Raw genomic sequence first — 25,031 nt, forward strand, 5'->3', positions numbered from 1 at the left:
CGACAAGCCCATCAAGAAATCACATAATAAAGGAATCATTAGTGGATAAAACAATGTTTGGTTTTAATCTTCGTTCGACTCTCGCCATAACCATTTTAATATGTCTGGTGACAACACTGGTCATCATGGCCCTCATCGTATATCGTCTCTCCTAGGGCAGTGTGGCTTTCGTTTACGATGCTGCTGATCCGAATAAAGTCACGACCAAAGGAACGACAGCGAGCGATTTCTGGGCCAACAATAAAATGTTGCTCATTGCTCCAACGGTTGTCAATGTGATCAATATACTAATGGTCGGTTTATTACTTTACGTGTAACCGAAAAGAGAATAAAGACTAGATTCAAAAATACATCACGATGGATACAAAGGCTATCATGGTAATTTTCTTATTAGGAATTGTATTTGTCTCGTTACTCAATTTCGGCTACCTGGCAACAGCTATTTACAGTGATGCGACACCCAAAACAGGAGCCGAACATTTTAATCAACGCAACTGGATGTTTTACGGAAATATAATGCTACATATTATTGCTCTGATGCTAGGTGGAGGCATTTTTATGAAAAAGTAATGATTTAATTAAAAAAAATATGACAAGACCTACCCAAGATGAATCCAAAATCTTTCAGAGAAATACTTTCATAGATAACGATGAGTCACTCGTATTCATAAACACGTTCAAGGTGATGGACGGGCGTAACTTCAATCCAAGAAGAAATATACCAACAACTGCTTTTATTGACATCTTGCCCACTCAAGAAGGAAGAACAAGAATGATCAAAGTCAGCTAGAAAAATTTTCCAAAAAAAAAAAAAAAAAAACTTTTTGTTAATTTTTATCATGTCTTCTAGACATGATAAAAATTCACTCTACCCTCCTTTTCGTTTTGAATGATGTCAACATGTTTCTAAAAATAGATCTCTAAGAATGAATCATACTTTTCTTGGAAATCTATTTTTAGACACATGTTGACATCATTCAAAACGAAAAGGAGGGTAGAGTGAATTTTTATCATGTCTAGAAAAATTAACAAAAAGGGTTTTTTTTTTTTTTTTTTTTTTTTTTTTTTTTTTTTTTTTACTACTAGAAAATATTTTTCTCAGCTCTCAGAAATTTTCCCAGCCAACTCGATTGACCAGACATCATTTTCTTACAACAATGAACTTTCACTTATTTATTTACACCATCCTAGTTTCACTTCAAATCAGTCTGTGCTATGACCTGAATACAAGCTTCTGTTCAGGTATGTTAATAATATATTTTTTGTTTCTTTGGCTTTTCGCGTTTAGTTTATGTGATTCATCTTTCGCTATAGAGATCCAATATTTTATAATGGCAATTTTGATTTCAGATGGTCACCATTTTCGCCATTTTCCGTAGCGCTTGATCTGCTCGAGTGTCCATGTTGCGTCTATCTTCATAAGACATATCTAAATACAGCTCATTGGCGTTCTGTTCAATATTTAGGTGATACACTTCATGATTGCGTTCTTTGTCCATGAGAAACTTGAACACATCAAATTCATTTGGCCGGCGATCAGATTTGAACGGTTTCAGGACTCTCGGACTGTAAAGTCGTTTCCCCTTCGGATCAAAGACGAAACCCGGACAAGGTCCACCTTTTTGAGAACGAACTTCCACCTCGTCCGGTTCGACATCTTCTTCGACCTGTCGGCCATTGTCGGAACGATACTGTAATTTAAACCGTCGCCAATTGTCAATAAACGCGTCGAGAGTATCCTCCGATTCTGGAAAATATTGTCGGTAAAGCGTTTCGGCTTGAGTTTGTTCTTCGGGTAATAAATTGGCATACTCCACATATTCAGTGAACAATTTCCGGAAAATAGGATCTTTCTCACTTAAATAAGTGGCCATTTCATCCAACGTCATTTCGTATAACTGTTCGACAAAATTCATGATGGAAGTGCTTTTTTCTTCTTATTATTATTATTGAATTTTCAAAGCGGACATTATATCTTCCATTCTCTCACATTGATAGCGGTATTTTAAATATTTGAAAGATGTGATGGCCATGAGCGCTAGAAAAATGACGAGCGTTAAGACCGTGAAATGAAATTTAAAGTGAGTTTCTTCCTCATGCACAATCAACACGCAAATGGAATAGAGTAATCCGCCCGCTAAAGCAAAGATACCGAACGGTTCTAGCTTCGAAATATTCATGGGGATCCTAAAAGCGACTGGGCAACTCTCAAGTTAGTAAATACTTTATTCCAAAATTCTTCGTGAATAGCGAGCGAATTTTCTAAAGAGGCCTGGAACGTTTCGTACTGAGGCAGAGTTTGAGCAAACGATAAAATACAGTCTTTGGGATTCTGCATCGGCGTATGAACTAACCATTCGCGTAACCGGTTCCACGTCTCGGGCCAACATTGAATTTCTTGGTTGAACCGATCGGCAATCGAGGGACCGAACGTTTCATTCAAAAACCAAGAAATGCAAGCTACAGTTTGTTTCATAATCGTTTCTGAATTCATGGTTCCTTATTTTTAAATATTTTTTTTTCATTTATTTCAGAAAAAAAGAAAAAGAAGAGCAAAGAATGAATCATTTAGACGAATTGTTTCAGTACCTTCTCCAACACAAGAAAACAATTGTGTTTGGGAACCTGAGTCGATTGCCCTATGTGATCAACGATTACATTTCCAAACATTTATCTCACCTCACCATTTTTGTCATTTGTCCCTTTTATACGTACCCGTCTTCCCCTCATGTGCGTGTGATTAAACCGGAAGAATTGAGCACGAACACGAGCGATTTATTATTCTACATTGAACCTTTTCCGCATGCCGTTTTACACCACGACGTTAAAACGGCTCAACACCTCGTCATTTTAACGAGCCACATGATTTTTATCGATCGATACCATACGTGTTCCTATTTATCCTATTTTCATTTCCCGGGAAGTTTAGAAAGGTATATGGAAAAAACCAAACAGCTGATGGATTTGGAACAGACGTTCCTTTACAAAACGGATCTACCCGAAGTTAAAGAGTCCAAGAAAGCTCTTTCGATCGGTCCTAGTCCTACCCTGGATCGATGGATCAGTCCCGAGAATCCCGATCCGACTCCCTTAGAAAACATGTCATGGATTTTAATCGATCTCACGACCTTCCGGAATACGTCGTCACTGTTATTTCATTTTTGGACAGCTTTTGATTACATGCTGAATCATATCGATCGCATTGAAGGCTGGCAATTGTGTTTTAAAACGTCCGCGGAAGCTCGTGCTTATAAGAAACTCGTTCAGAAATGGATCGATTATCTCTGTTGTAGGGAATTCCAGCACGGGAACGTGTTACAATTGAATGAAATTCTCTCCCTCACGCCTTTTTATCGAGCAGGGACGGTCGATCTTCCCATTATTTTAGAAAAGAAACGATTCGGACCTTTGGAATATATTCTTTGCACATCGGTTCAAGATGCGTATCGAGCTTCTATGCGATATAACTTAGATCCTGTCGTCGGATCCGTGTTTCGATTGAAATAAAGTCAGAATGAATGATCCTAACGAGGATGATGTTTCGAAGGAAATTCCACCTCTTGGAACACCCGAAGTTATTTATTATGACGATATTCTACCTTCACAAATTCAAAACCAAGTCGACCTTCCCGACGATTTCGAACTTCAATTTCCTCTCCACACGTATGCCAAATCCGATGTAACCACTAGCCCTTACATTATTCGACCGTCCGTTTCTCCTTCTTCTCGAAGTTCGAGTCCAAGTTCAAGAAGAAGTCCAAGAAAACGCAGTCCGAGTCCAAGAAGGAGCAGAAGTCCAAGTCTAAGCAGGAGCAGAAGTCCAAGTCCAAGAAGAAGAAAAAGTCAGAGAAATCGTAGTCGTAGTTTAGAAATACGTCATTCTAGAAGAAGAAGTCCTGTAAGAAGAAGTCGTTCGGCTTCCTTTTCATCGTCTGCATCTTCTTCTTCCTCTCCTTCCAATATCAATCGTAGAGGAACACAAAGACCCATTCGTAGAAGACCTATGAGAAAACGTCGAGGATACGTTCTTGGATCTCGAACCGTTCGTGTGGGTCCTAATCGATTGCTTCATAAATATGGTAACCATTCCATTACGTTTGTGACCGAAGGTGGGGCCCACATACGAAATAAGAAAATTCCCAATAAAGCTTGTCGATATCTATTAAGTCATTGCTCACGACGGCATCCAACAGCTCGAGATCGATTGCCACGACAAGCTCGTATTGTTTTGAGAAAGAAAAGAGCTTAAACACAACGAGTTGAAAAAGAAACAATATCCAAGGAATTCACAAAAGCCAAAAAACAATTCAACAAAATAATAAAGTTCACTTACCAAAATGTGTATATAATACACTTTAACTGAAGATCTTTTGAGGCTGGTATCCAAAGCACAAACTGATCTGAAACCGAAACTCGAGTAATTTAAATAGTTAAGTGGAAATCCTTTTTCTGGTTTTATCGATCGAACCAACTGGGAAAAATTTCCAGAGCCGTATTAAAAAAAAAAAAAAAAAAAAAAACTTTTTGTTAATTTTTATCATGTCTTCAGACATGATAAAAATTAACTATCCCCCTTTTGTTCAAATGATGTTAATCTGTTGTCTCAATATGTTTCTAAAAATAGAACATGACTCATTTCTTTCTTGGAAATTTATTTTTAGAAATATGTTCGAAAAGATGAGACATCATTCCCAGACAAAAAGAAGAGAGAGTTAATTTTTATCATGTCTAAAGACATGATAAAAATTAACAAACATTTTTTTTTTTTAAGCTAAATTTTTTCCTACTACCCAACTTTTGCTTCTCCTTTCTACCTCCCCCCTTTCGTTTCACAGTATATAAACAGCTGGAGCTGAGACGATTTTCTCATTTCATACTGAGGACAAGATGGATCAGGAAAACACTGTAACCTTGGAACCTTTGACATTACCCTTGAAGGATCGTCTCAAGTACGTGTTGGATGAAGTCGTGCTGGAAGAATTTAATCAATCTAATTTGTTTACGACTAAAACCACCGTTCAGTTGAGAGTTTTAAAAAGAATAGCTAATATGATGATGTTTCCGTGGACCTTGATTCAAGATTTGAAACCTCTTGTACCCGTCCATCGATACTGTTTAAATACCATTTGGCGTTTATGGATGGATGTGCAACAGCAGTTGGTACAAAATAAAACCATCTCCACGCCAGATGAATGGAATATGATCGAGAAAGTTTTATCTAAAGACTATTCTAGATCGACCGATCTAATAAGACTTTCCAACATCTTATTCAAACGACAGGAAATACCTAAGATAAAAGTGTATAAATTATTTGCCGTAGACGGATTGCTGGGCGAGGATCTGCAAAAGTATGTTTTTAATCTACAGTACGGAGGAGATGAAAAAACACCTTTAAACGAACAAGAAGCTCTAGATTTTAAAGCAGTTCATGCTCGAATCGTCCGTTGTTTATATCACGAAGTTTCCAAACGATCGGAATCTCTTCTCTACGTGGATGTGATTCGACGTACTATAGAAGAAATAATAAACACTACACCTTCTACCAGTGATGAAGTAAGCGAATGGGGTGCATTGTATTTAAAGTATCTTGGAGAGCATCTATTTTCAAATATATTTTACGAAATTAAAGTCTGGAAGACGAAAGAATTGGAACAATACCAGGCGAAAAAGAATCAACAAGAAAATAATTCTCAAAAGAGAAAGAATGTGAGAGAGGATCCTAGAATCAAGAAGAAAAACAGAAATAATATGTCGGACCCTACTTTAGCTTCGTGTGATTATTTCGACCCTTCGATTGTCAATTTGCAACCTGTTCGTTATCCTTGTCCCAAGAGTCCACCTCCATCGGAAAAGGGGGAAGAAGATCCTATTTCTCCCGAGAGTCCACCTCCATCGGAAAGGGGAGGAGAAGATCCTGTAGAAGCTTCCTTCGAAAGACTAGAGTGTGAAGACGAAAATGTAGAAACTACAAGTAGTGAACAAGGCAAAATGAACCCCTAGAGACTCGGAACATTTTTTCCATGGCTCTTTAATGGAATATAAAGAGTGGACAGTCTAATAATACATTGAAGGTATGTGGGAGACTATATATATATTTTTTGGAATAGATTTAAATACTTTAGATGCACAAATATTAGACGAAATGAACTTGTTTTTGTCCTTTACAAGAAGAACTACTAACCATGATAAAATGTTTTTCGAATAGCATCCTTTCCAAAATATTTTTTCATCAGGTTCCATCCTCAACTGTAAAATCTGATTTTGACAAGATTTTATAGATAAGATAGTTCATTAAAAAAAATTTTGAGAACTGGTTTTTATCGCTATTCCATACGCAACTGTAAAAACTAAAATTTATAGGATTTTATAGTTGAGACAATTTATTTTTTAATTAAAAAAAATTTTTTTTGGAACTGGTTTTTGTATATGTTCCATACGCAACTGTAAATACTGAATTGAATCTCATTTTATACTTGTTACTATATAAAAAAAGAATCCTTTTATTTTTGTTGTTAAAAAAAAGCAACAACATCGAACATTTTTTTCAATATATAGGAACAAAGCCCTCCTCCAAGATGAAATGGAATTCGTTTCAAAATAGAAATGAATATACTGTCACTTCTTACGATCTCGATCACGCTATTCGGTATGCTCAAGAAGCGACTCAACTCTATATTTACGAACAAGCTCTTCAAAGTCGGTACGCTTTTATTTTTAAACATACCACCTTCCAAATAAGAAAAGCCGACTCCAAACGGGATTACTACATACCTAAAACTCTCGATCCGGAACAATGTCACGTCGTCGAAAAATTTGTTTTTACGCAAACGGGATGTGACATGATTGCCTGCTTCCCTTTCCAAGAAAATTTAGAATCGTGTTCCCCGGAAGATGAACCGCGATGGATTCGACTCGGAACGGGTTTCAGTTTAGCTTGCCAACCCGCCTGCGATCGTTTATATTCCAACACGCAGCAGAGTATGGACACGGAATATCGAAATGGAAAATGTGTAGCCGTAAATCTCGCCAAGAAATTATTAGCTCTCTTGCCCGAACAAGTTTTCTTTCAATCAAATCATCCTTCTCTTCCTCGTCATCATGCCGGCCTCAATCTCGTCGAGGGTCATTTACGACTCAACCAGCCTTATTGGGAAGCGTACGGTCTTGTTTTCAACGGGTCTGATTGTGTGACGACGACGGGGCAAGATATTGGCGAATTTTTCTTGGGAAGCAGTATCTATCGATCTATTTCCACTCTGCAAAAAAATCATACGTTACCACCATATCCTCCTCATCTTCCCGACTTTGTACAAAACTGGCCCAAGAAACATGTGAAACGGTCCTTGGTTCATGAATTGGCGATTGATGTAGGGATCGATATCGGATTAGAAGCCGCGCAAAAAATCCTTGAAAAACGGATGCCTAAACTCTTAACCAAATTGAGTATGCAGTCTCTTCCCATTCAATCGGCCATCCTTCAAGCCGTCGTTCGGACCCAATTAAGTACGCTCGCAACACTTTCCAGAATCGCCGCGACAGGATTCTCGGTTACTTCCAATGTGCTGACGGGTATAAGTATTCTGTCCGCCGTATTCGATATATTGGATCCGTTTCATTTCAATAAAGTGCTGACCGCTCGAACTCTTTACGATATCGACTGGCAATTAGACGTTCAGTTTTATCAATCGGAAACGGACCATGTTCTAGAAATCACACCCGATCTTCTATGGGACGTGTTAGAAGAAGATGCGAGCGATCGATACCTCTTCTTTGCCGAGAAAGTGCAAGAATATTTAGATGCTATCCATAAAGTGCCCATGACCGATCGACCCCAAACGCGAATGTCATTTCTCCAAAAATCACAAACAGACGAAAGAGCCCCGAAAAATTGGATTTATTTCACGATAATTGTTTATTTGTTAACAGGATTCACTTTCCTATTTCAACCCTACATGCATTACTTATGCGTGACCATCTTTTTCCTATTTGTGTTTTATTTTTATCGTCATTCTAAATGAAAGCTGAAGATTTTTGGAGGGGAAAAAAAAACGAATGACTTGGAGGGAGAGTAACTAACCAGTGAATAAACTAAAAAATCAGTTAGTACTTACAAATTACAAGAAGATGTTTCTTCTTTCACAGCACAGAGTGATCTGAAGTGAAACTTGGAGTTTAAATAGATAAGCAAGAATCCCTTCCAGAAACAATTTTGACATGTCTGGTTTTGTGGATCAAGTCGGCTGGGGAAAAACTGTAAGAGCTGAAAAAAATTTCTAGATTAAAAAAAAAAAAAAAAAACTTTTTGTTAATTTTTATCATGTCTTTAGACATGATAAAAATTAACTACCCCCCCTTTAGTCTGGGAATGTTGTCTCACACTTTCTAAAAATAGACCATCACTCCTTTCTAAAGAATAGAATTCCAAGAATGAGTCCTGGTTTGTTTTTCGAATGGGTGAGACATCTTTCCCAGACAAACAGAGGGGACAGTTAATTTTTATCATGTCTATAAGACATGATAAAAATTAACAAAAAGTTTTTTTTTTTTTTTTTTTTTTTTTTTTCAGCTGTGAAAAATTTTTTCCCAGCCGACTCGATGAACAAGATACCATTTTTTAATAATGGACTCTCGTTTACCTATTTAAGCTTTCCAAGTTTCGTTTCAGATGAGTCCATGCTGCGGATACTGTTCTCCTGAAGATCTTTCAATAATACCACTTTCTCGGATAAAATTCATCACCATTCGCTTTTTTAGCATAACTTAGATAGATATAGAGAAATTCCTCATTTTTATGATCTTTCGGGTAATACTCATTTCCATTTTCGTCTCGTGCATATCGGATGTAATTCGTCTCTGGCTTTTCCCGAATTCTATCCTGTATATAATATTCTTTTCCAATGCTGGATTTAGGATAAATCTCTCCTCCCCTCGCATTGACAGCATACGTTTTCACATTTACATCCAATGAATTTAACGGGTATTCTCCTCCATTGTTTAATTTAGGATAAAATTCGTCTCCGGAATTGGATTTGGCGTACCGACGAGGAAGCGCTATATATTCATGACCCCGATATTCCACAGCGTAATATTCATTTCCATGCTCGTCTTTGGCAAAAATAGGTCGATTGCCATTATCGAAATAATATAGCTCCTGTTTAGATTTTTTAGGATCTTTTGGATATCGTTCTTTTCCAAATTCATCTAGGGTGTAAACCGAAACCATGTTTTTTTCCTTTACCGATCTTGATATTTACATGAGTCACCTCCGATTATCCAGTTATCTTTTGATACATCTTTCGAATCCAGTCTTCAATCGATTGGCCCGTCGTTTTGAGATGTTCGGAATTATGAACGGTCAAATAAGCCATGTAAGCGGCTAGACCAAACGTGAGGACTAATAAAAATAAAAAGATGAGCCGGTTCGTTAAGAGGGTGACTGCGACTAGGATGATGCTGATATAAACCGTAGAGTAAAACAATATGCCTTGACCTAAATAACGATCCATTTTTTTTCTACTTTATTCCATTTGAATCAACGAGTCAGCCGAGACCGGATAGTCATCGGTCGTGACGGGCTTTTCGGTCATTTCACCTGTGTACAACAACGTCATGTCAGGATCGGGGAGGGCTTTTAATTTTCGGTCTTCCCAGTAAGCTGAACGAGGATGCGTGACGAGAATTCTAAAAAACAATTTCATGTCGCGCTCGGTCCAAATTTCATAGACTAAGGTAAGGAGGGGGATACCTTCGGGATGCTTCGTCGCATCAAAAACAGCTTCTCGTCCATCTATTTTATATCGCGCTCCATGTTCCGGTATAATACGACTCAGCTCTTGAACTTCAAGTCGAAGGGTTAATCCAGCCGGTAAAATCCCTTCATAGGCTTCTTCTTTGGGTACGCATACGTGATACCCGTACAGAGTGGCTCGAATTCCTTCTGTGGAGGAAGAAGGACAAAAGACAAAAGTTTGACGCCAATTACAAGTGGCCTATAATACGGAATCGGGAATAAATCGTCCCGATCGTATGCGATGGCCTTCACGACACGTTTCGGGAACGCTATAAGTCGAAGCCTGTTTCACGACTCGCTGCGACCAAAATTTCAAACCTTGCCGTCGAACGCGTTTCTTTCGAATTTTTCCCTTTTCGAAAAGACACATGTGAGGAGAAGTGGGTAAATAAATAGCCGTTTTCAATTGTTTGAGAAATGGGTACGGCGTGCAGTCGGGATGAGAACAAATATTATAACCGGAAATATAAACTTCTTCGTTGGTTTCGTCACAAGAGGCACGAGGTTCATGATCAAGTGTCGTCCAGGGCCGAATCCAATTCGCAACGATCGATAAATGATCGAATTTAAACACATCGAGATGCCGATACTGAAACGCGCCGGGGATGCGCGGTCGACATTCATTTCCGTCAAAAAATGTTTGAGGAGGACACGTTTGAATTTCCCTCCGAGCGCAATCAAAATATCGATCGCTCGTATCGCCTATCGCGAGTTTTGACGACGACGACTTATCCTCACAAGCCCATTCAACCGTATATTGATCCGACACTCGATAGCCTGGTTCTAGAACCGTACGTTTTCGGGTTGGATCACACGTGTAAGCTACAGCTCGATCCAAAGATGTTGAAAATGGATAGGACGGAAGATGTTTCGTATACTCGTGAGCGGGAACGACAATTTCTTTTGAGCTCGGTTGAACATTTTCACAGAAAAGAGGCGGTTGACATGTTTGGGACGTTTCGTCGTACACCATCGGTAAATGGAATAAGGCATCGCCGGTCCATGTATCCCAGGAAAGAGGACAGGATATAGTGTCGCGAACCATTCCGTTTTCACAAATCGCGTAACCCGGAGAGTACAGAAAAGATCCTTTTTGGACGATGGGGAGAGGTCGTTGCGTATTATCCGGAAATCCGTCGCAGAGATTAGACACGCATCGCCGATAATGTGTCGAATATTTTTCTCCGGGCGAACATCGAATCATTTTCGGTCGATGGCCACGACACTCGATATACGTCACCTCGTCAATCGGAAAATGTTGACCGTCTTCACAGTAAGATACGAAATGTTTTCGCGAAGTGCAAGCGTCGTAGTAGAAAAATGTCTTGGGCGGACAGGCGATTCGAATCGGTTGTTCGTTCTGGCATTCGTAATAAAAACGTCGATTGGTTGGATCGCGTAAAACCAATCCGTCATGCTGATCGATGCAGGGATTGACAGGAATGCAAGTAGAAGGAGAATGTTCTTCTTGACACATGAGCACGTCTAGAACACGACCGTGCCGACATCGATAATAATAATACATCATGGACTTTTCGCGGGGTACAAAACTCTGCGATCGTAATAAAAACAGGTAGAGGTTTTTCCCCGTTGCGGGGAGCTGAGTATCATCGGGCTGTCCAAAACATTCATCTTTTTCCCAAATCCGTCCTTCCGCGAAATAATATTCGGGTGGGAGAGGAAACGTCCATGTTTTTCCCGTGGAGGTGTGAAATGAAACCTCGTTGTCGTTTGAGGTCTCGATCTGATATTGCAAACGCGTCGTTGTCGTCCGAGGAGAAGAAGGAACTTTCGGGGACGGGACCGAAAAATTATAGAAATACAAGTAGCAGTAGTATAAACCCAAAACGAATAAAAGTATGGCGAGCATCCAGCCTTTATTCATAAACGAGATGTGCCAATTATGGAAATAGCAAAAAATTCCGAAAAAGGACGCAGCAGCGTGTTGTTCCAAACCGAATTATCGACATTTTTTAAATTAAGATCGCGCGTTGGATGAAATGCCGGCTCTGTATCGTGAATGTTTATGTGAATGTATATCGTGAATGTGAACCGTGGGTCTGTTCTGTCGATTACTGCGTTCGAGATTTGTGGAACGTGCCCGGACTAGGATGGGACGCCGAACGACACGTCTGTGAATGTGGACCCTACGTGCATCGAGTTCTGGGCGATCTATCTTCCCCCTGTGTTTTGGAATATACACACATAGACGAAAAGCATAGGTTAACGGGAAAGCGAGAATGTATGACCGACCAATCTGTTGAATTCCGACCGATTTATTGTCCAGAGAATCAGTCGGTTTTACGGTTCACAAAACGGGTCTTGCGAGGCAACACAGCGTACGATTATGTCATTGTACATGGAACAAGTGTTCCTAAAATTTCGAGAGGTCAAGAATGACATCTCATTTCAAACGAATCGAGAAAAATTTTCAAACGGACCAAGAATTGAGTCGGTTTGAAAAGGAAGACGAAAGCCCCAAAGAGGAAGGATGGTCGAAGAGACGAACGTTCGCCATTCATTTACTACTGGTAACGGCAGGTCCTACGATTCTTTTCGCTTTACTGGGCAACGTATTGAAGATTCATTATTATGTCGTCTGTTTAATTCTATTATTTTACTTTGGAGCTCTGGCCTACTTGATACGATACCGATTTCAGTGGCTATTGCAAGCTTTTAAAGAAAGCCAGAAATATATTCGTTGAATATGGGACTTGAAGAGTGGATTATATAAAAAAAACTTTGAAAAAAAAAGTGAAGAGGGAGAAGAGGAATAAAAAAGGAAGAAGCAATAATTTAACCATGGCGATGGATCCTGTACTTATTCATCTATCTCCCAAAAATTCTGAAGGTAAAGAGTTAGATTTGGAAATATGACAAAACGAAAGAATTTGAACCCTGTTGTCAAAATCCTTTTTTAACTGCCGCTATCCTCCAACGTAGAGAAAATGAAAAGAATAAAACGATAGATAAAACATTAGAATTGACCAAAGAAGCCATTCACATGTTGAAAGAAGTCTTTTCAGGAAATGGAGAATTCAGTACAATGGAATTTGATGCATCGTCTACTGAGGTAAGAGCTGATTTTAGACAGCCGACCAAAGAACCTGAAGTTGAGAAAGCAACAAGTTGTCAAGGTCGTAAACATAAGAAAAGAGTTAATAAAAAGAAATAATACATTTAAAAAGACCTCCCCATCTTTCCATAAATTTCTTGAACAATGAACTGTTTTCACGAGACACAATCCACATCTTTGCTGGATCTAAAGAGAATCTTGAGAGAAGACATGGCTTAAACTGTTTCCAGGAGAGTTGAAGTGCAGGCTTTTTCAACAGCACAGAGGGATCTGAAGCAACAGTTGAAATGTTGAAATATATAGAACAGAAATTCCATTCTTAAAAAAAACTGGGATGTCTTGTCAATCGAATCGGGTAGAAAAAATTCTTGGCTGAAAAAAAAAAAAAAAAAAAAAAAAAAAAAAAACTTTTTGTTAATTTTTATCATGTCTTTAGACATGATAAAAATTAACTCTACCCTCCTTTTTGTTTTGAATGATGTCTCACCTTTCCTAAAAATAGATTTCTAAGAATGATCATGTTTTTCTTGGAAGTCTATTGTTTACAAACATGTCTAGACAACATGTTGAAATCATTCAAAACGAAAAGAAGGGTAGAGTTAATTTTTATCATGTCTAAAAGACATGATAAAAATTAACAAAAAGTTTTTTTTTTTTTTTTTTTTTTTTTTTTTTTTTTTTTTTTTACTGAAGAATTTTTTCTCCTAGTTCTTAAAAATATTTTTCAACGATATCTCGATACCTCTACCTATTTTATTCCCCCCTCTCTTAGTATATAAATGGTTGAAAAAGAAATCGGGGTTCATTCTGTTTCGTAAAAAGAAAGCGAACACATGGCAACGGATAACTTAGTCATTTCATGTGAAGAAGATCCCTTTGAGGATATTCCAGATACGGAACCCACTTTTTATGGACCATTTTCACCCGTTTTTAGAGTACCGAAAAAGTCTTCTCCTTCTCCAACTCATTCTTTGGAAATACTGTCTTCTCCTCCCTCGTTATCCACTCATCAGTGCTCTAGAAAGAAGTCCTCACAGACCAAGCTCCACCAAAAAATTGTTGGTGTGTTGGCTGTCACCTCTGATGGATATACTCTTACGAACTGCGTCCGGTTTATAGCCAGAGACCTGAAAACACATACGAAGGAATTTATTCAGCAATTGAATGCGGATCTGGAACGACTTCATATTGAAAAACTCTACGTGGCGAATGAACCCACTCGAGAAAAAATTCATCAAAAGGTACATCTCAAGTTTTTATGGACTGTTATTTACAAACCTCAACATCGTCAGCCACAGCAATGTCCATCTTGTCGATCGAAATCTTGTCATCGATTTATGGCCATGCTAGCGCTCCAACAATTAGTGAAATTTGCTGTTCATAAATGTATTCATTGAGTGGATAGGTAATCAAGGAATTTTTCTCACTTTTTCCTTTTTTCAGATGATCCAGACTCTACTTCATATGGTTTAGTGGTAAAGACCTCATCAGGACAGGTGGTGATGATTCATCGAAAAATGCCATACTGTTTTCAAAATTATTTAATTCAGCTTTTAAAAAATAAACGTATCGAACCACCCTTCGATTTGGAAAAAATATCGGTGCTTCAAGATGAATTTGAAAACCATATTTATCCGACTCTCCATCCCAATTTACAAGACGATTATGATCGGTACAAGGCTAAATTAGCTTATGAAGATGAATGGGATTTTCCGCATGGACAAATGGATAAAAGACGCTTCAAGAAAGACGACGACCCTCGATTCAAATGGTTCAGAGTTGCGTATCAGGAATTTGAAGAAGAGTCCGGCTACCGATTCACCTACCAACCCTCGGACGTGGCTCAATATCCCTTAATCAAACTAGAATTTACGGGATTAGATCAATGCATTTATACACAATATTTTTTTATAGTCGAACATCCTAAACATTTACGCCGTAATACCTACTTTGATAATTATTCTCCTTTCCAATCTCAAGCTGCTTATAGAATGGCTCTCGAACGCAATATCGGGAGTATTGATGATCGGATGGTCAATCGGGGTTACTTAATTAAAATCGAAGAGGCTCTAAAGTATCTAACACGTCAACAGGAAATGAAAAAGGACGGAAAGGATCAAGTGTTGCTATATTTTTTAGAAGGAGATAAATGGAATCCACCCGATTCTATTTGTTATTTAGAAAAGTAAAAAAAATGGAATAAGATCCCTTAACCACCCCCATTTCCCATTTGAAGAATCCATCCTATCTATTCTTTTTTTTAATGTCTCGGAATGTCATCCGACGCATTCTCTCCGCCAAAAAAAAACGAGTTCCTCCCACCTACCCCAAAAAGAAGAAGAAGAGGAAATTTCCCATGAGTCTTTTCGAGAACACTCCTTCTCCTCTCTCTTCCTATATATAAAAGAAACCGAGAGAAAAGTTGTCTTTTCTTTTTTTTCCATCTCATCCTCAGGAGAAAGAGAGAGAGAGAAAAAACCAAATGCCATGGAGTGGTTACGGCGAGAGTCTTTTTCCCTCGCGATTCGTTTCCGGTTCGCCAAGACAATTCCCCTCACGTTTTACTTGGGGTCGGGCACGCTCTATTTTCGAGGATCGGAACTCGTGACTTGCCTTTCCCAGCAAGGGACTTGGATGAGTCCGAAAAGTCAACGGACTATTCAGCAATGGATCTCTCGAGCCCCTTTTCGCCCTTACCGATCCTTAACGACGGATCTCTGGATCGATACGTCGGACCGCCCCAGCCGGATTCTCCGCTATACCCCTTTTATCACCTTCGATTCCCTGGAAAGACTGCTCAACGATTTGGGTCCAGACGCTCTCCTCTTTTCGACCTGGCTTCAGAGTGTGATGAGAGAACCTCTTCAAATCCAAGAAGATTTTCAGACCGGGGAAACTTATTTTAGTCCCGTGGAGAACAAAGTGATGGATTTTCAGTTTCAAAATTTATCGGAACTGTTTCAATGTGCTTTATGTTTTTATTCTTCTTAAAGAGTCGGGGGGGAAACAAAAAATTGTAGAATAATCATAAAAAATAATTTTGTTTTTCTTTAAAAAAAATATTGAGATAGTCCAATCTTGGGGAGGAGGTGGAAAATTCAAAACTATTATCTAAAACAGATGTGGCGGTCTGTCCATTTCGATCCACGGAGGAGGATATGTGTGAGATTCTCTGATCCATAGAGGGTTTCAGGAAAAAAAAACTGCGAAAGTTTCCCCCCTATCTCCAAAAAATGGGTATCCAGGTTGAATGCACAGCACAGACTGATGGGAAGCCGAAACTCAAGTTCCTTAAATAGAAAAAAATGAGAGCTCCTTCTAGAAACAATTTTAGATGTCTTGTTTGGATGAGTGAGTCGACTGGGAAAAATTTCTCAGCGCTGTGGAAAAAAATTTTGAGTTTAAAAAAAAAAAAAAAAAAAAACTTTTGGTTAATTTTTATCATGTCTTATAGACATGATAAAAATTAACTCTCTCTTCTTTCTGTCTGGGAATGATGTCTCACCGTTTCGAAAAATAGAACATATCCCATTCTTGAAATTCTATTATTTTAGAAAGGATGATGAGTGATGGTCTATTTTTCAAAACGGTGAGACATCATTTCCAGACAAAAAGAAGAGAGAGTTAATTTTTATCATGTCTATAAGACATGATAAAAATTAACAAAAAGTTTTTTTTTTTTTTTTTTTTTCAATTCAGGAAATTTTTCTCTGAGCTTTGCCAATTTTTTTTCCCAGCCAGCTCCATCCATAAAACAACACCTCTCAAAATCTTTTCTCACTTGTCTATTTAAACCACTCGAATCTTTTTGCTTCCAATGAGTCCCCGCATCTTGGCCTTTTTTCCACTCTGCTCTGAGAAAGATAAGGTAGATTGTTTTGGGTGGACCGTCCTGTTGACGCTTCCGATTTATATAGAGAGTTATATATAGATAGGGTCCCTCCTAACTCCCTCTATTATGACTATTAGTCTATTCTCCTTTTTTTACCAAGAAATATACAAAGAATGATCCACAGTTTTTTTTCCGTTAATGAAAAAACAAATATGCCTTTATCTTCCGACTTCTTTTTAGTACCTCTTTAGGTGTCTTCTCCTTCTGGATCTTTTCCTTCTCCTCTCTTCCTCGCGAGCAGGGAATTGGAAATGCTGTTCAGGATGCAACGCTCGTAAAGACTCCATTTTCTTCCTGGAGAGGGCGTCTACGGCAAACACCGTCTTGTCATGAAATTGGAGTTGGTAGTAAAGAGGTCCGTGAATAATGTACACGGAGCGAGCTCGCAGTCGACAGGGAATCATACGATACCCGTCGGCTTCTGATTCCACTTCCCATCCATAAAGACGGATAGAAGCTTCTCCGGTTTGAAGAATATGAACCCACTCGGGGGAAACGTAAAACAGTTTTAAAAAAGTTCCAGCATCGACGGCGATCACATTTTCCCATCGCAGATAAGCGTGTAAGCGAAAGGTTCCTGCCTCCATCATCGATTGGAAAGCAAAATGCTTGAAAACTTCGATGGAAGTAAAATAATGCAGGATTTTTCGATCGTAACAGGATAAATAGCACATGGTTTCTTGGACGATTTGTTCCATACGCTCCGGGTCCCGAAACCATTCTTCGAAACGGGAGAGAGGTTCCCATTGATCAGCTACATCGAGATGACAGACGGGCGTGATTTCCACCAGGGTAGGTAGAACTGCAACAGCATCGGTCGACATTTTAGTTTTGCTCGGTTGAGAAGGAAGAACGAGAATGAACCCTGTAAGCAGAAAAACTCGGATCTATATAAATACTAGTGGAAAAAAGGCGGGGGGAAGGGAAGTTCTTCCTTCCTCCCAAAGAATAAGAAAAGTGGGTGGAAAGAAAAAAAATCCTTTCACTCTCAGGAAAAAAAAAAGAATTTTTTTTTCTTGTCAACATGTTGTCTAGACATGTTTCTAAAAATAGATTTCCAACAAAGGTTCATTCTTTTCTTAGAAATCTATTTTTAGAAAAGAATTGACATATCCTTCAAAACAAATTTCTTTTTTTTTCCCTCCCTCCAGCAGCCAACTGGATGGGCAAGCGTTTCGGGTCAGATCAGTCCGTGCTGACATTATTTTTTTTAAATACAATGGAATTAGTATAGGAATGTACTAGAAACTGACCCAAGGTTGAAAAGAAAATATCAAAATCAATACTCACTTCTTGGCGATTTCTTTTTTCCAAAAACCTGTTGAAGAATTCTTGATGGGTTATCCAATCTCTAGACCTGTCTGAAGGGAATCCAATCTAAGGTGAGCGCGCATTTACCTGACGCGAAACTCGGAATATCTGCATAAATAACAAAACGTCCATTCTTAAAAACTTATCGTCTAGTCCATTGAGTTGGTTGGAGGGGGAGAAAAAATTTCTGAACAATAAAAAAAAAAAAAAAAACTTTTTGTTAATTTTTATCATGTCTTATAGACATGATAAAAATTAACTGTCCCCTCTTTTTGTCAAGAAAGGATGTCTCACCGTTTCGAAAACGAAACAAAAACTCATCCTTCTCATGGCAATTATTCCAAGAATGAGTCACGGTTTGTTTTTCGAAACGGTGAGACATCCTTCGCAGACAAAAAGAAGAGAGAGTTAATTTTTATCATGTCTAGAAGACATGATAAAAATTAACGGAAAGTGTTTTTTTTTTTTTATCACTCAGAAATTTTTTCCAAAGCTCTGAGAATTTTTTCCCAGCCGACTCGATGATCCAAACAAGACAGATCCAAATTGTTTCTAGAAGGAACTCTCCCTTCTCTATTTAAACCACTCGTGTTTCCAACTTTAGTTCAGTCTGTGCTGTGAATTCGACCTGGATACACACTTCTCCCTCCTGGAAAGAATTTCTGTGAAGGTATGCGAACATTTTTCTCAGCTCTTAGAAAAATTTTACCAGCTGACTTGATCGACGAGAGACATCTCGAACATTCTGTTATCTGCGGAAGTCGTTTCATTTTCGTGCAGTCCATGCTGTGGACTCACCTGAATATCCATTGCTCCCTCCCCCTTCTGGAAAGAGTCGTAGCTTTTTTAGATCCTCGTCGCTCTTTTTACGTTTCGTTGGATATCTAGGACGAACTTTTTTACCTTATTCCTTTCAAACTCTAATATTGAGGTTGGAGAGCCGTCATGGAAAATCAGCCATGATCCTGACGAATCTAAACCGACTCCTTGAAAGCAGAGCTATGTCATGTTTTTTTTTGATGACAGATTTCCAAGCTCCGAGTGATGAGAAATTTAGAAATTTTGCAGTGTTAACGGAAAGGAGGAGACAGAAACCTGGAGAATGGAAATGAAGCTGAGAAAAAATGCTAAGAGCTCAGGAAAAAAAAAAGGTTCTTTCCAGGAGGGAGGAAAAGCGCAATTCTATGTTGAGTGCACAGCACACACGGATCTGAAGTTGGAAACGCGAGGGGTTTAAATAGAGAAGCGAGAGTTTCTTCTAGAAACAATTTTGGATGTCTTGTTGTTTGGATCATCGAGTCGACTGGGAAAAAAAATTCTCACAGCTCTGGAAAATATTTTCTATGTGATGAAAAAAAAAAAAACTTTTGGTTTAATTTTTATCATGTCTTCTAGACATGATAAAAATTAACTGTCCCTCCTTTTTGTCTAGGAAGGTTGTCTCACCGTTTCTAAAAATAGATCATGACTCATTCTTGGAATAATTGCCTTGAGAAAGGGTGAGTGATGGTCTATTTTTAGAAAGGGTGAGACATCCTTCCCAGACAAAAAAGAAGAGAGAGTTAATTTTTATCATGTCTTAAGACATGATAAAAATTAACCAAAAGTTTTTTTTTTTTTTTTCAATCTCATCTAGAGAATTTTTTTCTAGCCGACTCGATCGACAAGACATGACATGACCATTGTTTCTTTTTTTTAATAATGGACTTACACCTATCCCTTTCAAGCCTCCGAATTTGGCTTTAGATCCGTGTCCTTGCTTCCACATTCAGAGCTCTTTTCTTCAACATTTCGATGCAGGGGAAGAATCAATTCTCTCACGACGTTTAGATATTCTTTCAGAATGCTAGAAAACTCATTCAAAGAAGAAGTATCTAAGGGTGGAGTTGCCGGTTGAGGAAAATTCACGAGTCTTGGAACCGGATTATGTGAATCCGTCTGTATGCCAAACTGTAAAGGTGAACCACCCGCTTTAGGAGAGCAGATAATAGTAAGATCCATCTTTTTCCAATTTTTGATTTGAATATACTTGTTTCTTCTTACTCGGAACATTTTCCTTTTTCTTCCTCCTCATCGAGGAACTGAATTCCAGGTGGAACGGAAGCATTTGTAATAAACTGTTGTTTCTTGGTTCCACACGCCTGACATTTTCCCGTGACCATCGGCCGTCGATTTTTCGACATGCGATAGTGGACGTCGACCGTATCGGTCTTGGTTCGGCATTTCACACACCAAATGGAATACGAAATAGGTTCCGCGTCAGAATGCTCCATTGCAGTAACACACTCTTTATTATTTTCTTCTCTTTTGAGAGAGAGAGAGAGAGAGATCTTAACCAGAAGTGTAGATTTAAAATTTAGGATACGTTTCGGATCCGTCGGCTCTTTTCGCATACCCCACTTCTTCACAGAGGTATTCCTATTGCTGATCCGCTCTTCGAGGATAAAACTCGTTTCCTCAAGCAACGCGAGCATAACGAATTCGATCGCCGGCCGTTAAACAATATTCGACTCCATCCGCCTTTTTAGTATACATTTCATGCCCCGATTCGTCTTTGGCATAAGGGAATAAAACAGACGTATAAAGCGAATACTCGTCCCCATTTTGAAATTTCGGGTAGTATTCTCGTCCAAAAAACGTTCGGGCATACCGTCGAGGAGCTAAAATGTATTGGTTTCCGTTTAAATCTACTGCGTAATACTCATGACCGTTTTCGTCTCGAGCCAAGATAGGATTTCCTTCAGTATCCGTAACGTATAATTCGTAATGAGGATGTTGGGGGTCGGTCCGGTATCGTTCTTTCCCCGATGCGTCTACTCGATAAACAGACATGCTTAGTTCTCGTCGCCTGCTCCTTCCTTCCTCCCACTCGAGACCCGTTGAGATGAAGGTATGAGGTTGATATCTATAAAATGGGTTGACCCTTTCAAACTATTCCATTGTTTAAAGACGCGTGGGTTAGGAAAAAAAATATTAATAAAAGCAAATATCTGAACGGTTCAACACAACAGGTGAATGGAAAAAAGGAATAGTTCTCTCTCTCCAGTCACAGGATGGTTTCTTCTTCTAGAACGGCTCACACTCAACTGAAGCGAAACTCGGAACTCGAAATGTTTAAATAGATCATAGTCCATTCCAGAAAGAATCCGGAGATGTCTTGTCCAGCCAAGTTGACTGGGAAAAAAAATCTGAGTTAAAAAAAAAAAACTTTTGGTTAATTTTTATTATGTCTTATAGACATGATAAAAATTAACTGTCCCCTCTTTTTGTCTGGAAAGGATGTCTCACCCATTCCAAAAAAACAAACCATGACTCATTCTTGGAATTGTTGCTATTAGAAAGGGTGAGTGATGGTCTATTTTTAGAAAGAGTGAGACATCCTTCCCAGACAAAAAAGGGGTTCATTAATTTTTATCATGTCTAGAAGACATGATAAAAATTAACCAAAAATTTTTTTTTTTTTTTTTTTTTTTTTTTTTTTTGAGTAACAGAAATTTTTTCGAGCCGACTCAATCGACAAGACGTCCCCATTTTTTATTTAAGAATGGATTCTTGTTTATTTGTGTAAGCATTCCGAGTTTCGTTTTAGATGAGTCTATGTTGTTGAAGAGGAAACATGGGTACCCTCATTTTTTTTTCTTATCTGATTTCTAAGATGAATTCAGTGAGTTCACCTTGACCTTTTCAAATTTTGTTTGTTTACTTTTAGCCCAGAGGTCGACGGATAAATCATTCTGATTTTTTATATATTTTTTTTGTGTCGCTCTCTCTCTTTCTAAGAAACCTATCTCGTTCCAAGTCTTCTCGAAGTGCTATTGGTTGGTTTCGAGACGAGGTCATTTCACACACACCCCTCCTCCTCCTCAAAAAGTATATGTATATAAATTAAAGGAAGTGATTTTCTATACACACACTTCACCTTTTTGAGTGGTGTCACGATGAGCCTATCCAGTAGAGAACGTCTTAGGGAAAGAATGCGTGAACAGAAACGACGCTGGCGAAGCAATTCAGCTAATCGAGAGCGAGAACGAATACTTCAAAAGGAACGTTATGCTGTTCTTAAAAAGAACTCCCGACCGCGAAAGAAATATCTTCCTCCCAAGCAGTGGGAAAGCTATACGAATTTGCAGTATAAGGATATGTGGTCCGAAGAAGCCTATCAAAACTGTATTCGACAATGTAATAAAGAGCAATACAATTTTCTGATCTACGTTCTCGTCCGTTTGTACACCTATTACGCGTTACCTGAATCGAAACGTCCCCCTCCTCTGGATATTATTGTGCAAGGATCTGCCGGAACGGGTAAATCTTTCCTGATCCAAGCTTTATACCAAACTCTGATTCGAACGCCTCTTTTTAGCGAAGCGTGCTCGGTTCTCAAACTCGCACTCAGTGCTCAAGGAGCGGTTTACATTACGGGAGATACTTTGCATCATGCCCTGCGTCTTCAAATGGACGGGACTTTTGTTCGACCTCTGACCCAAGAGACTTTAGACTATTACAGACTCCTGTATGCTCCTTTACGAATGGTGATTTTGGATTACGTTTCCACAATCGGATCCAATTTATTTTCGCGCCTCGACCAGCAACTTCGACAATTGTGTCATGTGCCGGATAAGCCGTTTGGGAATGTGCATATGATTAAATTCGGAGATTTGCAGCAGCTCCAACCGATTCGCGACATGCCCATTTTTTATTCTGAAGGGTGGTGGACGCCTCAATCCACGCTCTACTATGAACTAGTCGAATGTATGCGATTCTCTCTGGATTACGAGAAGAGACTCGATCGTTTAACGAGAAATCACTTTTTAGAACCGGACGATGTGGCATTTTTCCAGTCCCGCGTTCGCAGTTTCGACGAAATTCCTCGCGAAGCTATTATTCTCTGTTTTTCGAGCAAGGATGCAGAGAAATATAATATGAAACGTCTCCAATCCCGAGGGACGTACTGTTCGTGTCTGGCTCGAGACGTGATTTATTCCGAGAGCGAAAAATTGCGGAAGAGGATGATGAAACGGAGTCAACATTTACATCGATCTCAGATGGCGAATCTCGAATCCGTCCTCCATTTACAAAGAGGAGCGCGATATCAATTGACTAAAACGCTCGATAGATCCAAAGGATGGATGAATGGAGCGATTGGAACACTACACCAAATAGACCAGGATGAAGACGGAGTTGTGACGCGAGTCTGGCTGCAATTTTCGAATAGTCTAGCTCCTATCGATCGCGTCTCCATTCGTATTGACACCTGTTCGACGAAAACACTCGCATTTTATCGCGAACAGTTTCCTTTGATGTTAGCCGAAGCGATCACGGCTCATAAAGCCCAAGGAGCCACCTTTCCGTCGATCGCAATTTACATGCACGGACCTTTTAATCGATTTCAACAATATGTCGCTTTTTCTCGACTCAACCCCAGGGATTGTATATTCTGGACCAGTTTCGTCCCCGCATGAAATTGGCGAGCAAGCAAAAATACGAGGAGGAACTGGAGCGATTGCAAAACATGTCCCGGATTCCGTATGATATTTCGGCTCGAGAAGAGAACCAAGATCCGTACGAGTTTCTCATGAACCTTCTTCAATGTGGGAATCGTCTTTCCTTCCATCTTTCCAATAGAAACATCTCCCAAGAAAAAGAAGTCGTCAAACTAGAAGAAAAACCTTCTTTCCATGTAAAACCTGTTATAAAATGTGAATCTTAAATCTTTTTTTTAAAAAAAATTCAATAAAAAGAAATATTCTCTATCAAAACCCCTCCATTCTTTCAAAGCTTCACAAAACGCTCAACAATGTCCACACAATGGGAAGAGAAAAATCGATCTCAACGGTCCACACAACATGTTGACTCCTCAAAATATGTCTCTCCCAAGTGACAGGATGCTTCGTCTTCAACGGCTGACACTCATCTAAAGCCAAACTGGGAATGCTTAAATAGATAAGCGAGAGTTTATTCTTAAAAAAAATGGCGCTGTCTTGTCAATGGAGAATCGAGTCGGCTGGAAAAAAATTTTGAGAGCCGGGAAAAAAAATTCTCTAACTCTTAAAAAAAAAAAAAAAAAAAAAAAAAAAAAAAAAAATTTGGTTAATTTTTATCATGTCTTATAGACATGATAAAAATTAACTCTACCCTCCTTTTGTCTAGGAATGTTGTCTCTCCGTTTCTAAAAATAGACCAGAACCCATTCTTGGAATTTTATTCTTTTTAGAAAGGATGAGTGATGGTCTATTTTTAGAAACGGTGAGACAACATTCCCAGACAAAAGGGGAAGGTAGTTAATTTTTATCATGTCTAAAGACATGATAAAAATTAACAAAAAGTTTTTTTTTTTTTTTTTTAGAGTTAGAAAATTTTTTTTCCTGGCTCTCAAAATATTTTCCCAGCCGACTCGATTCTCCAATTGACGACACAGCGTCATTTTTTTAAGAATGGATTCTCGTTTATCTATTTAAACATTTCGAGTGTCACTTCAGATGAATGTTAGCCGTTGAGGAAGAAAAACGCAGATTCCCATTTTCTCATTTCCTTCAGAGAGAGAGGCCTAGATTTTCGAGACTCGATGACTTTTCAAGCATTTTTTGTTTAAGCTATTCGACTTCATATTTGTCTGACGTTCAAGAGTATGATCTCTCGTGGATGGATCTCTTCCACCTCATTCTCTTTCCAGTCGATTTAGAAGGGGAAGGGGAGATTTTTTTTTTCGTCATGGAGGATGTCTCCTGAATACCGTTCAAAGAGTCTATGGAGAAATTATATGGTTAGAGTCACGGATTTCCAGGGCAATCTGCTTCTCAGCTAAAAAAAAAGGATCTCTCTTTCCCAGTCTGTCTTCGATTGCCTCGTTAACTGTGAAACCCATCGCTTTTCCGATTTTATGGTTCTCCCAGTATAATCAGACAGTCGGTCACAAAAGTATTCGAACACCGGTACCCTATCAGAAAATGACAAGATGGCGTTTT

Source organism: Stegodyphus dumicola, chromosome 4, assembly GCF_044657685.1.
Source record: "Stegodyphus dumicola isolate Sdum_Otavi_A_Nest chromosome 4, ASM4465768v1".
Taxonomy (NCBI): Eukaryota; Metazoa; Arthropoda; class Arachnida; order Araneae; family Eresidae; genus Stegodyphus; species Stegodyphus dumicola.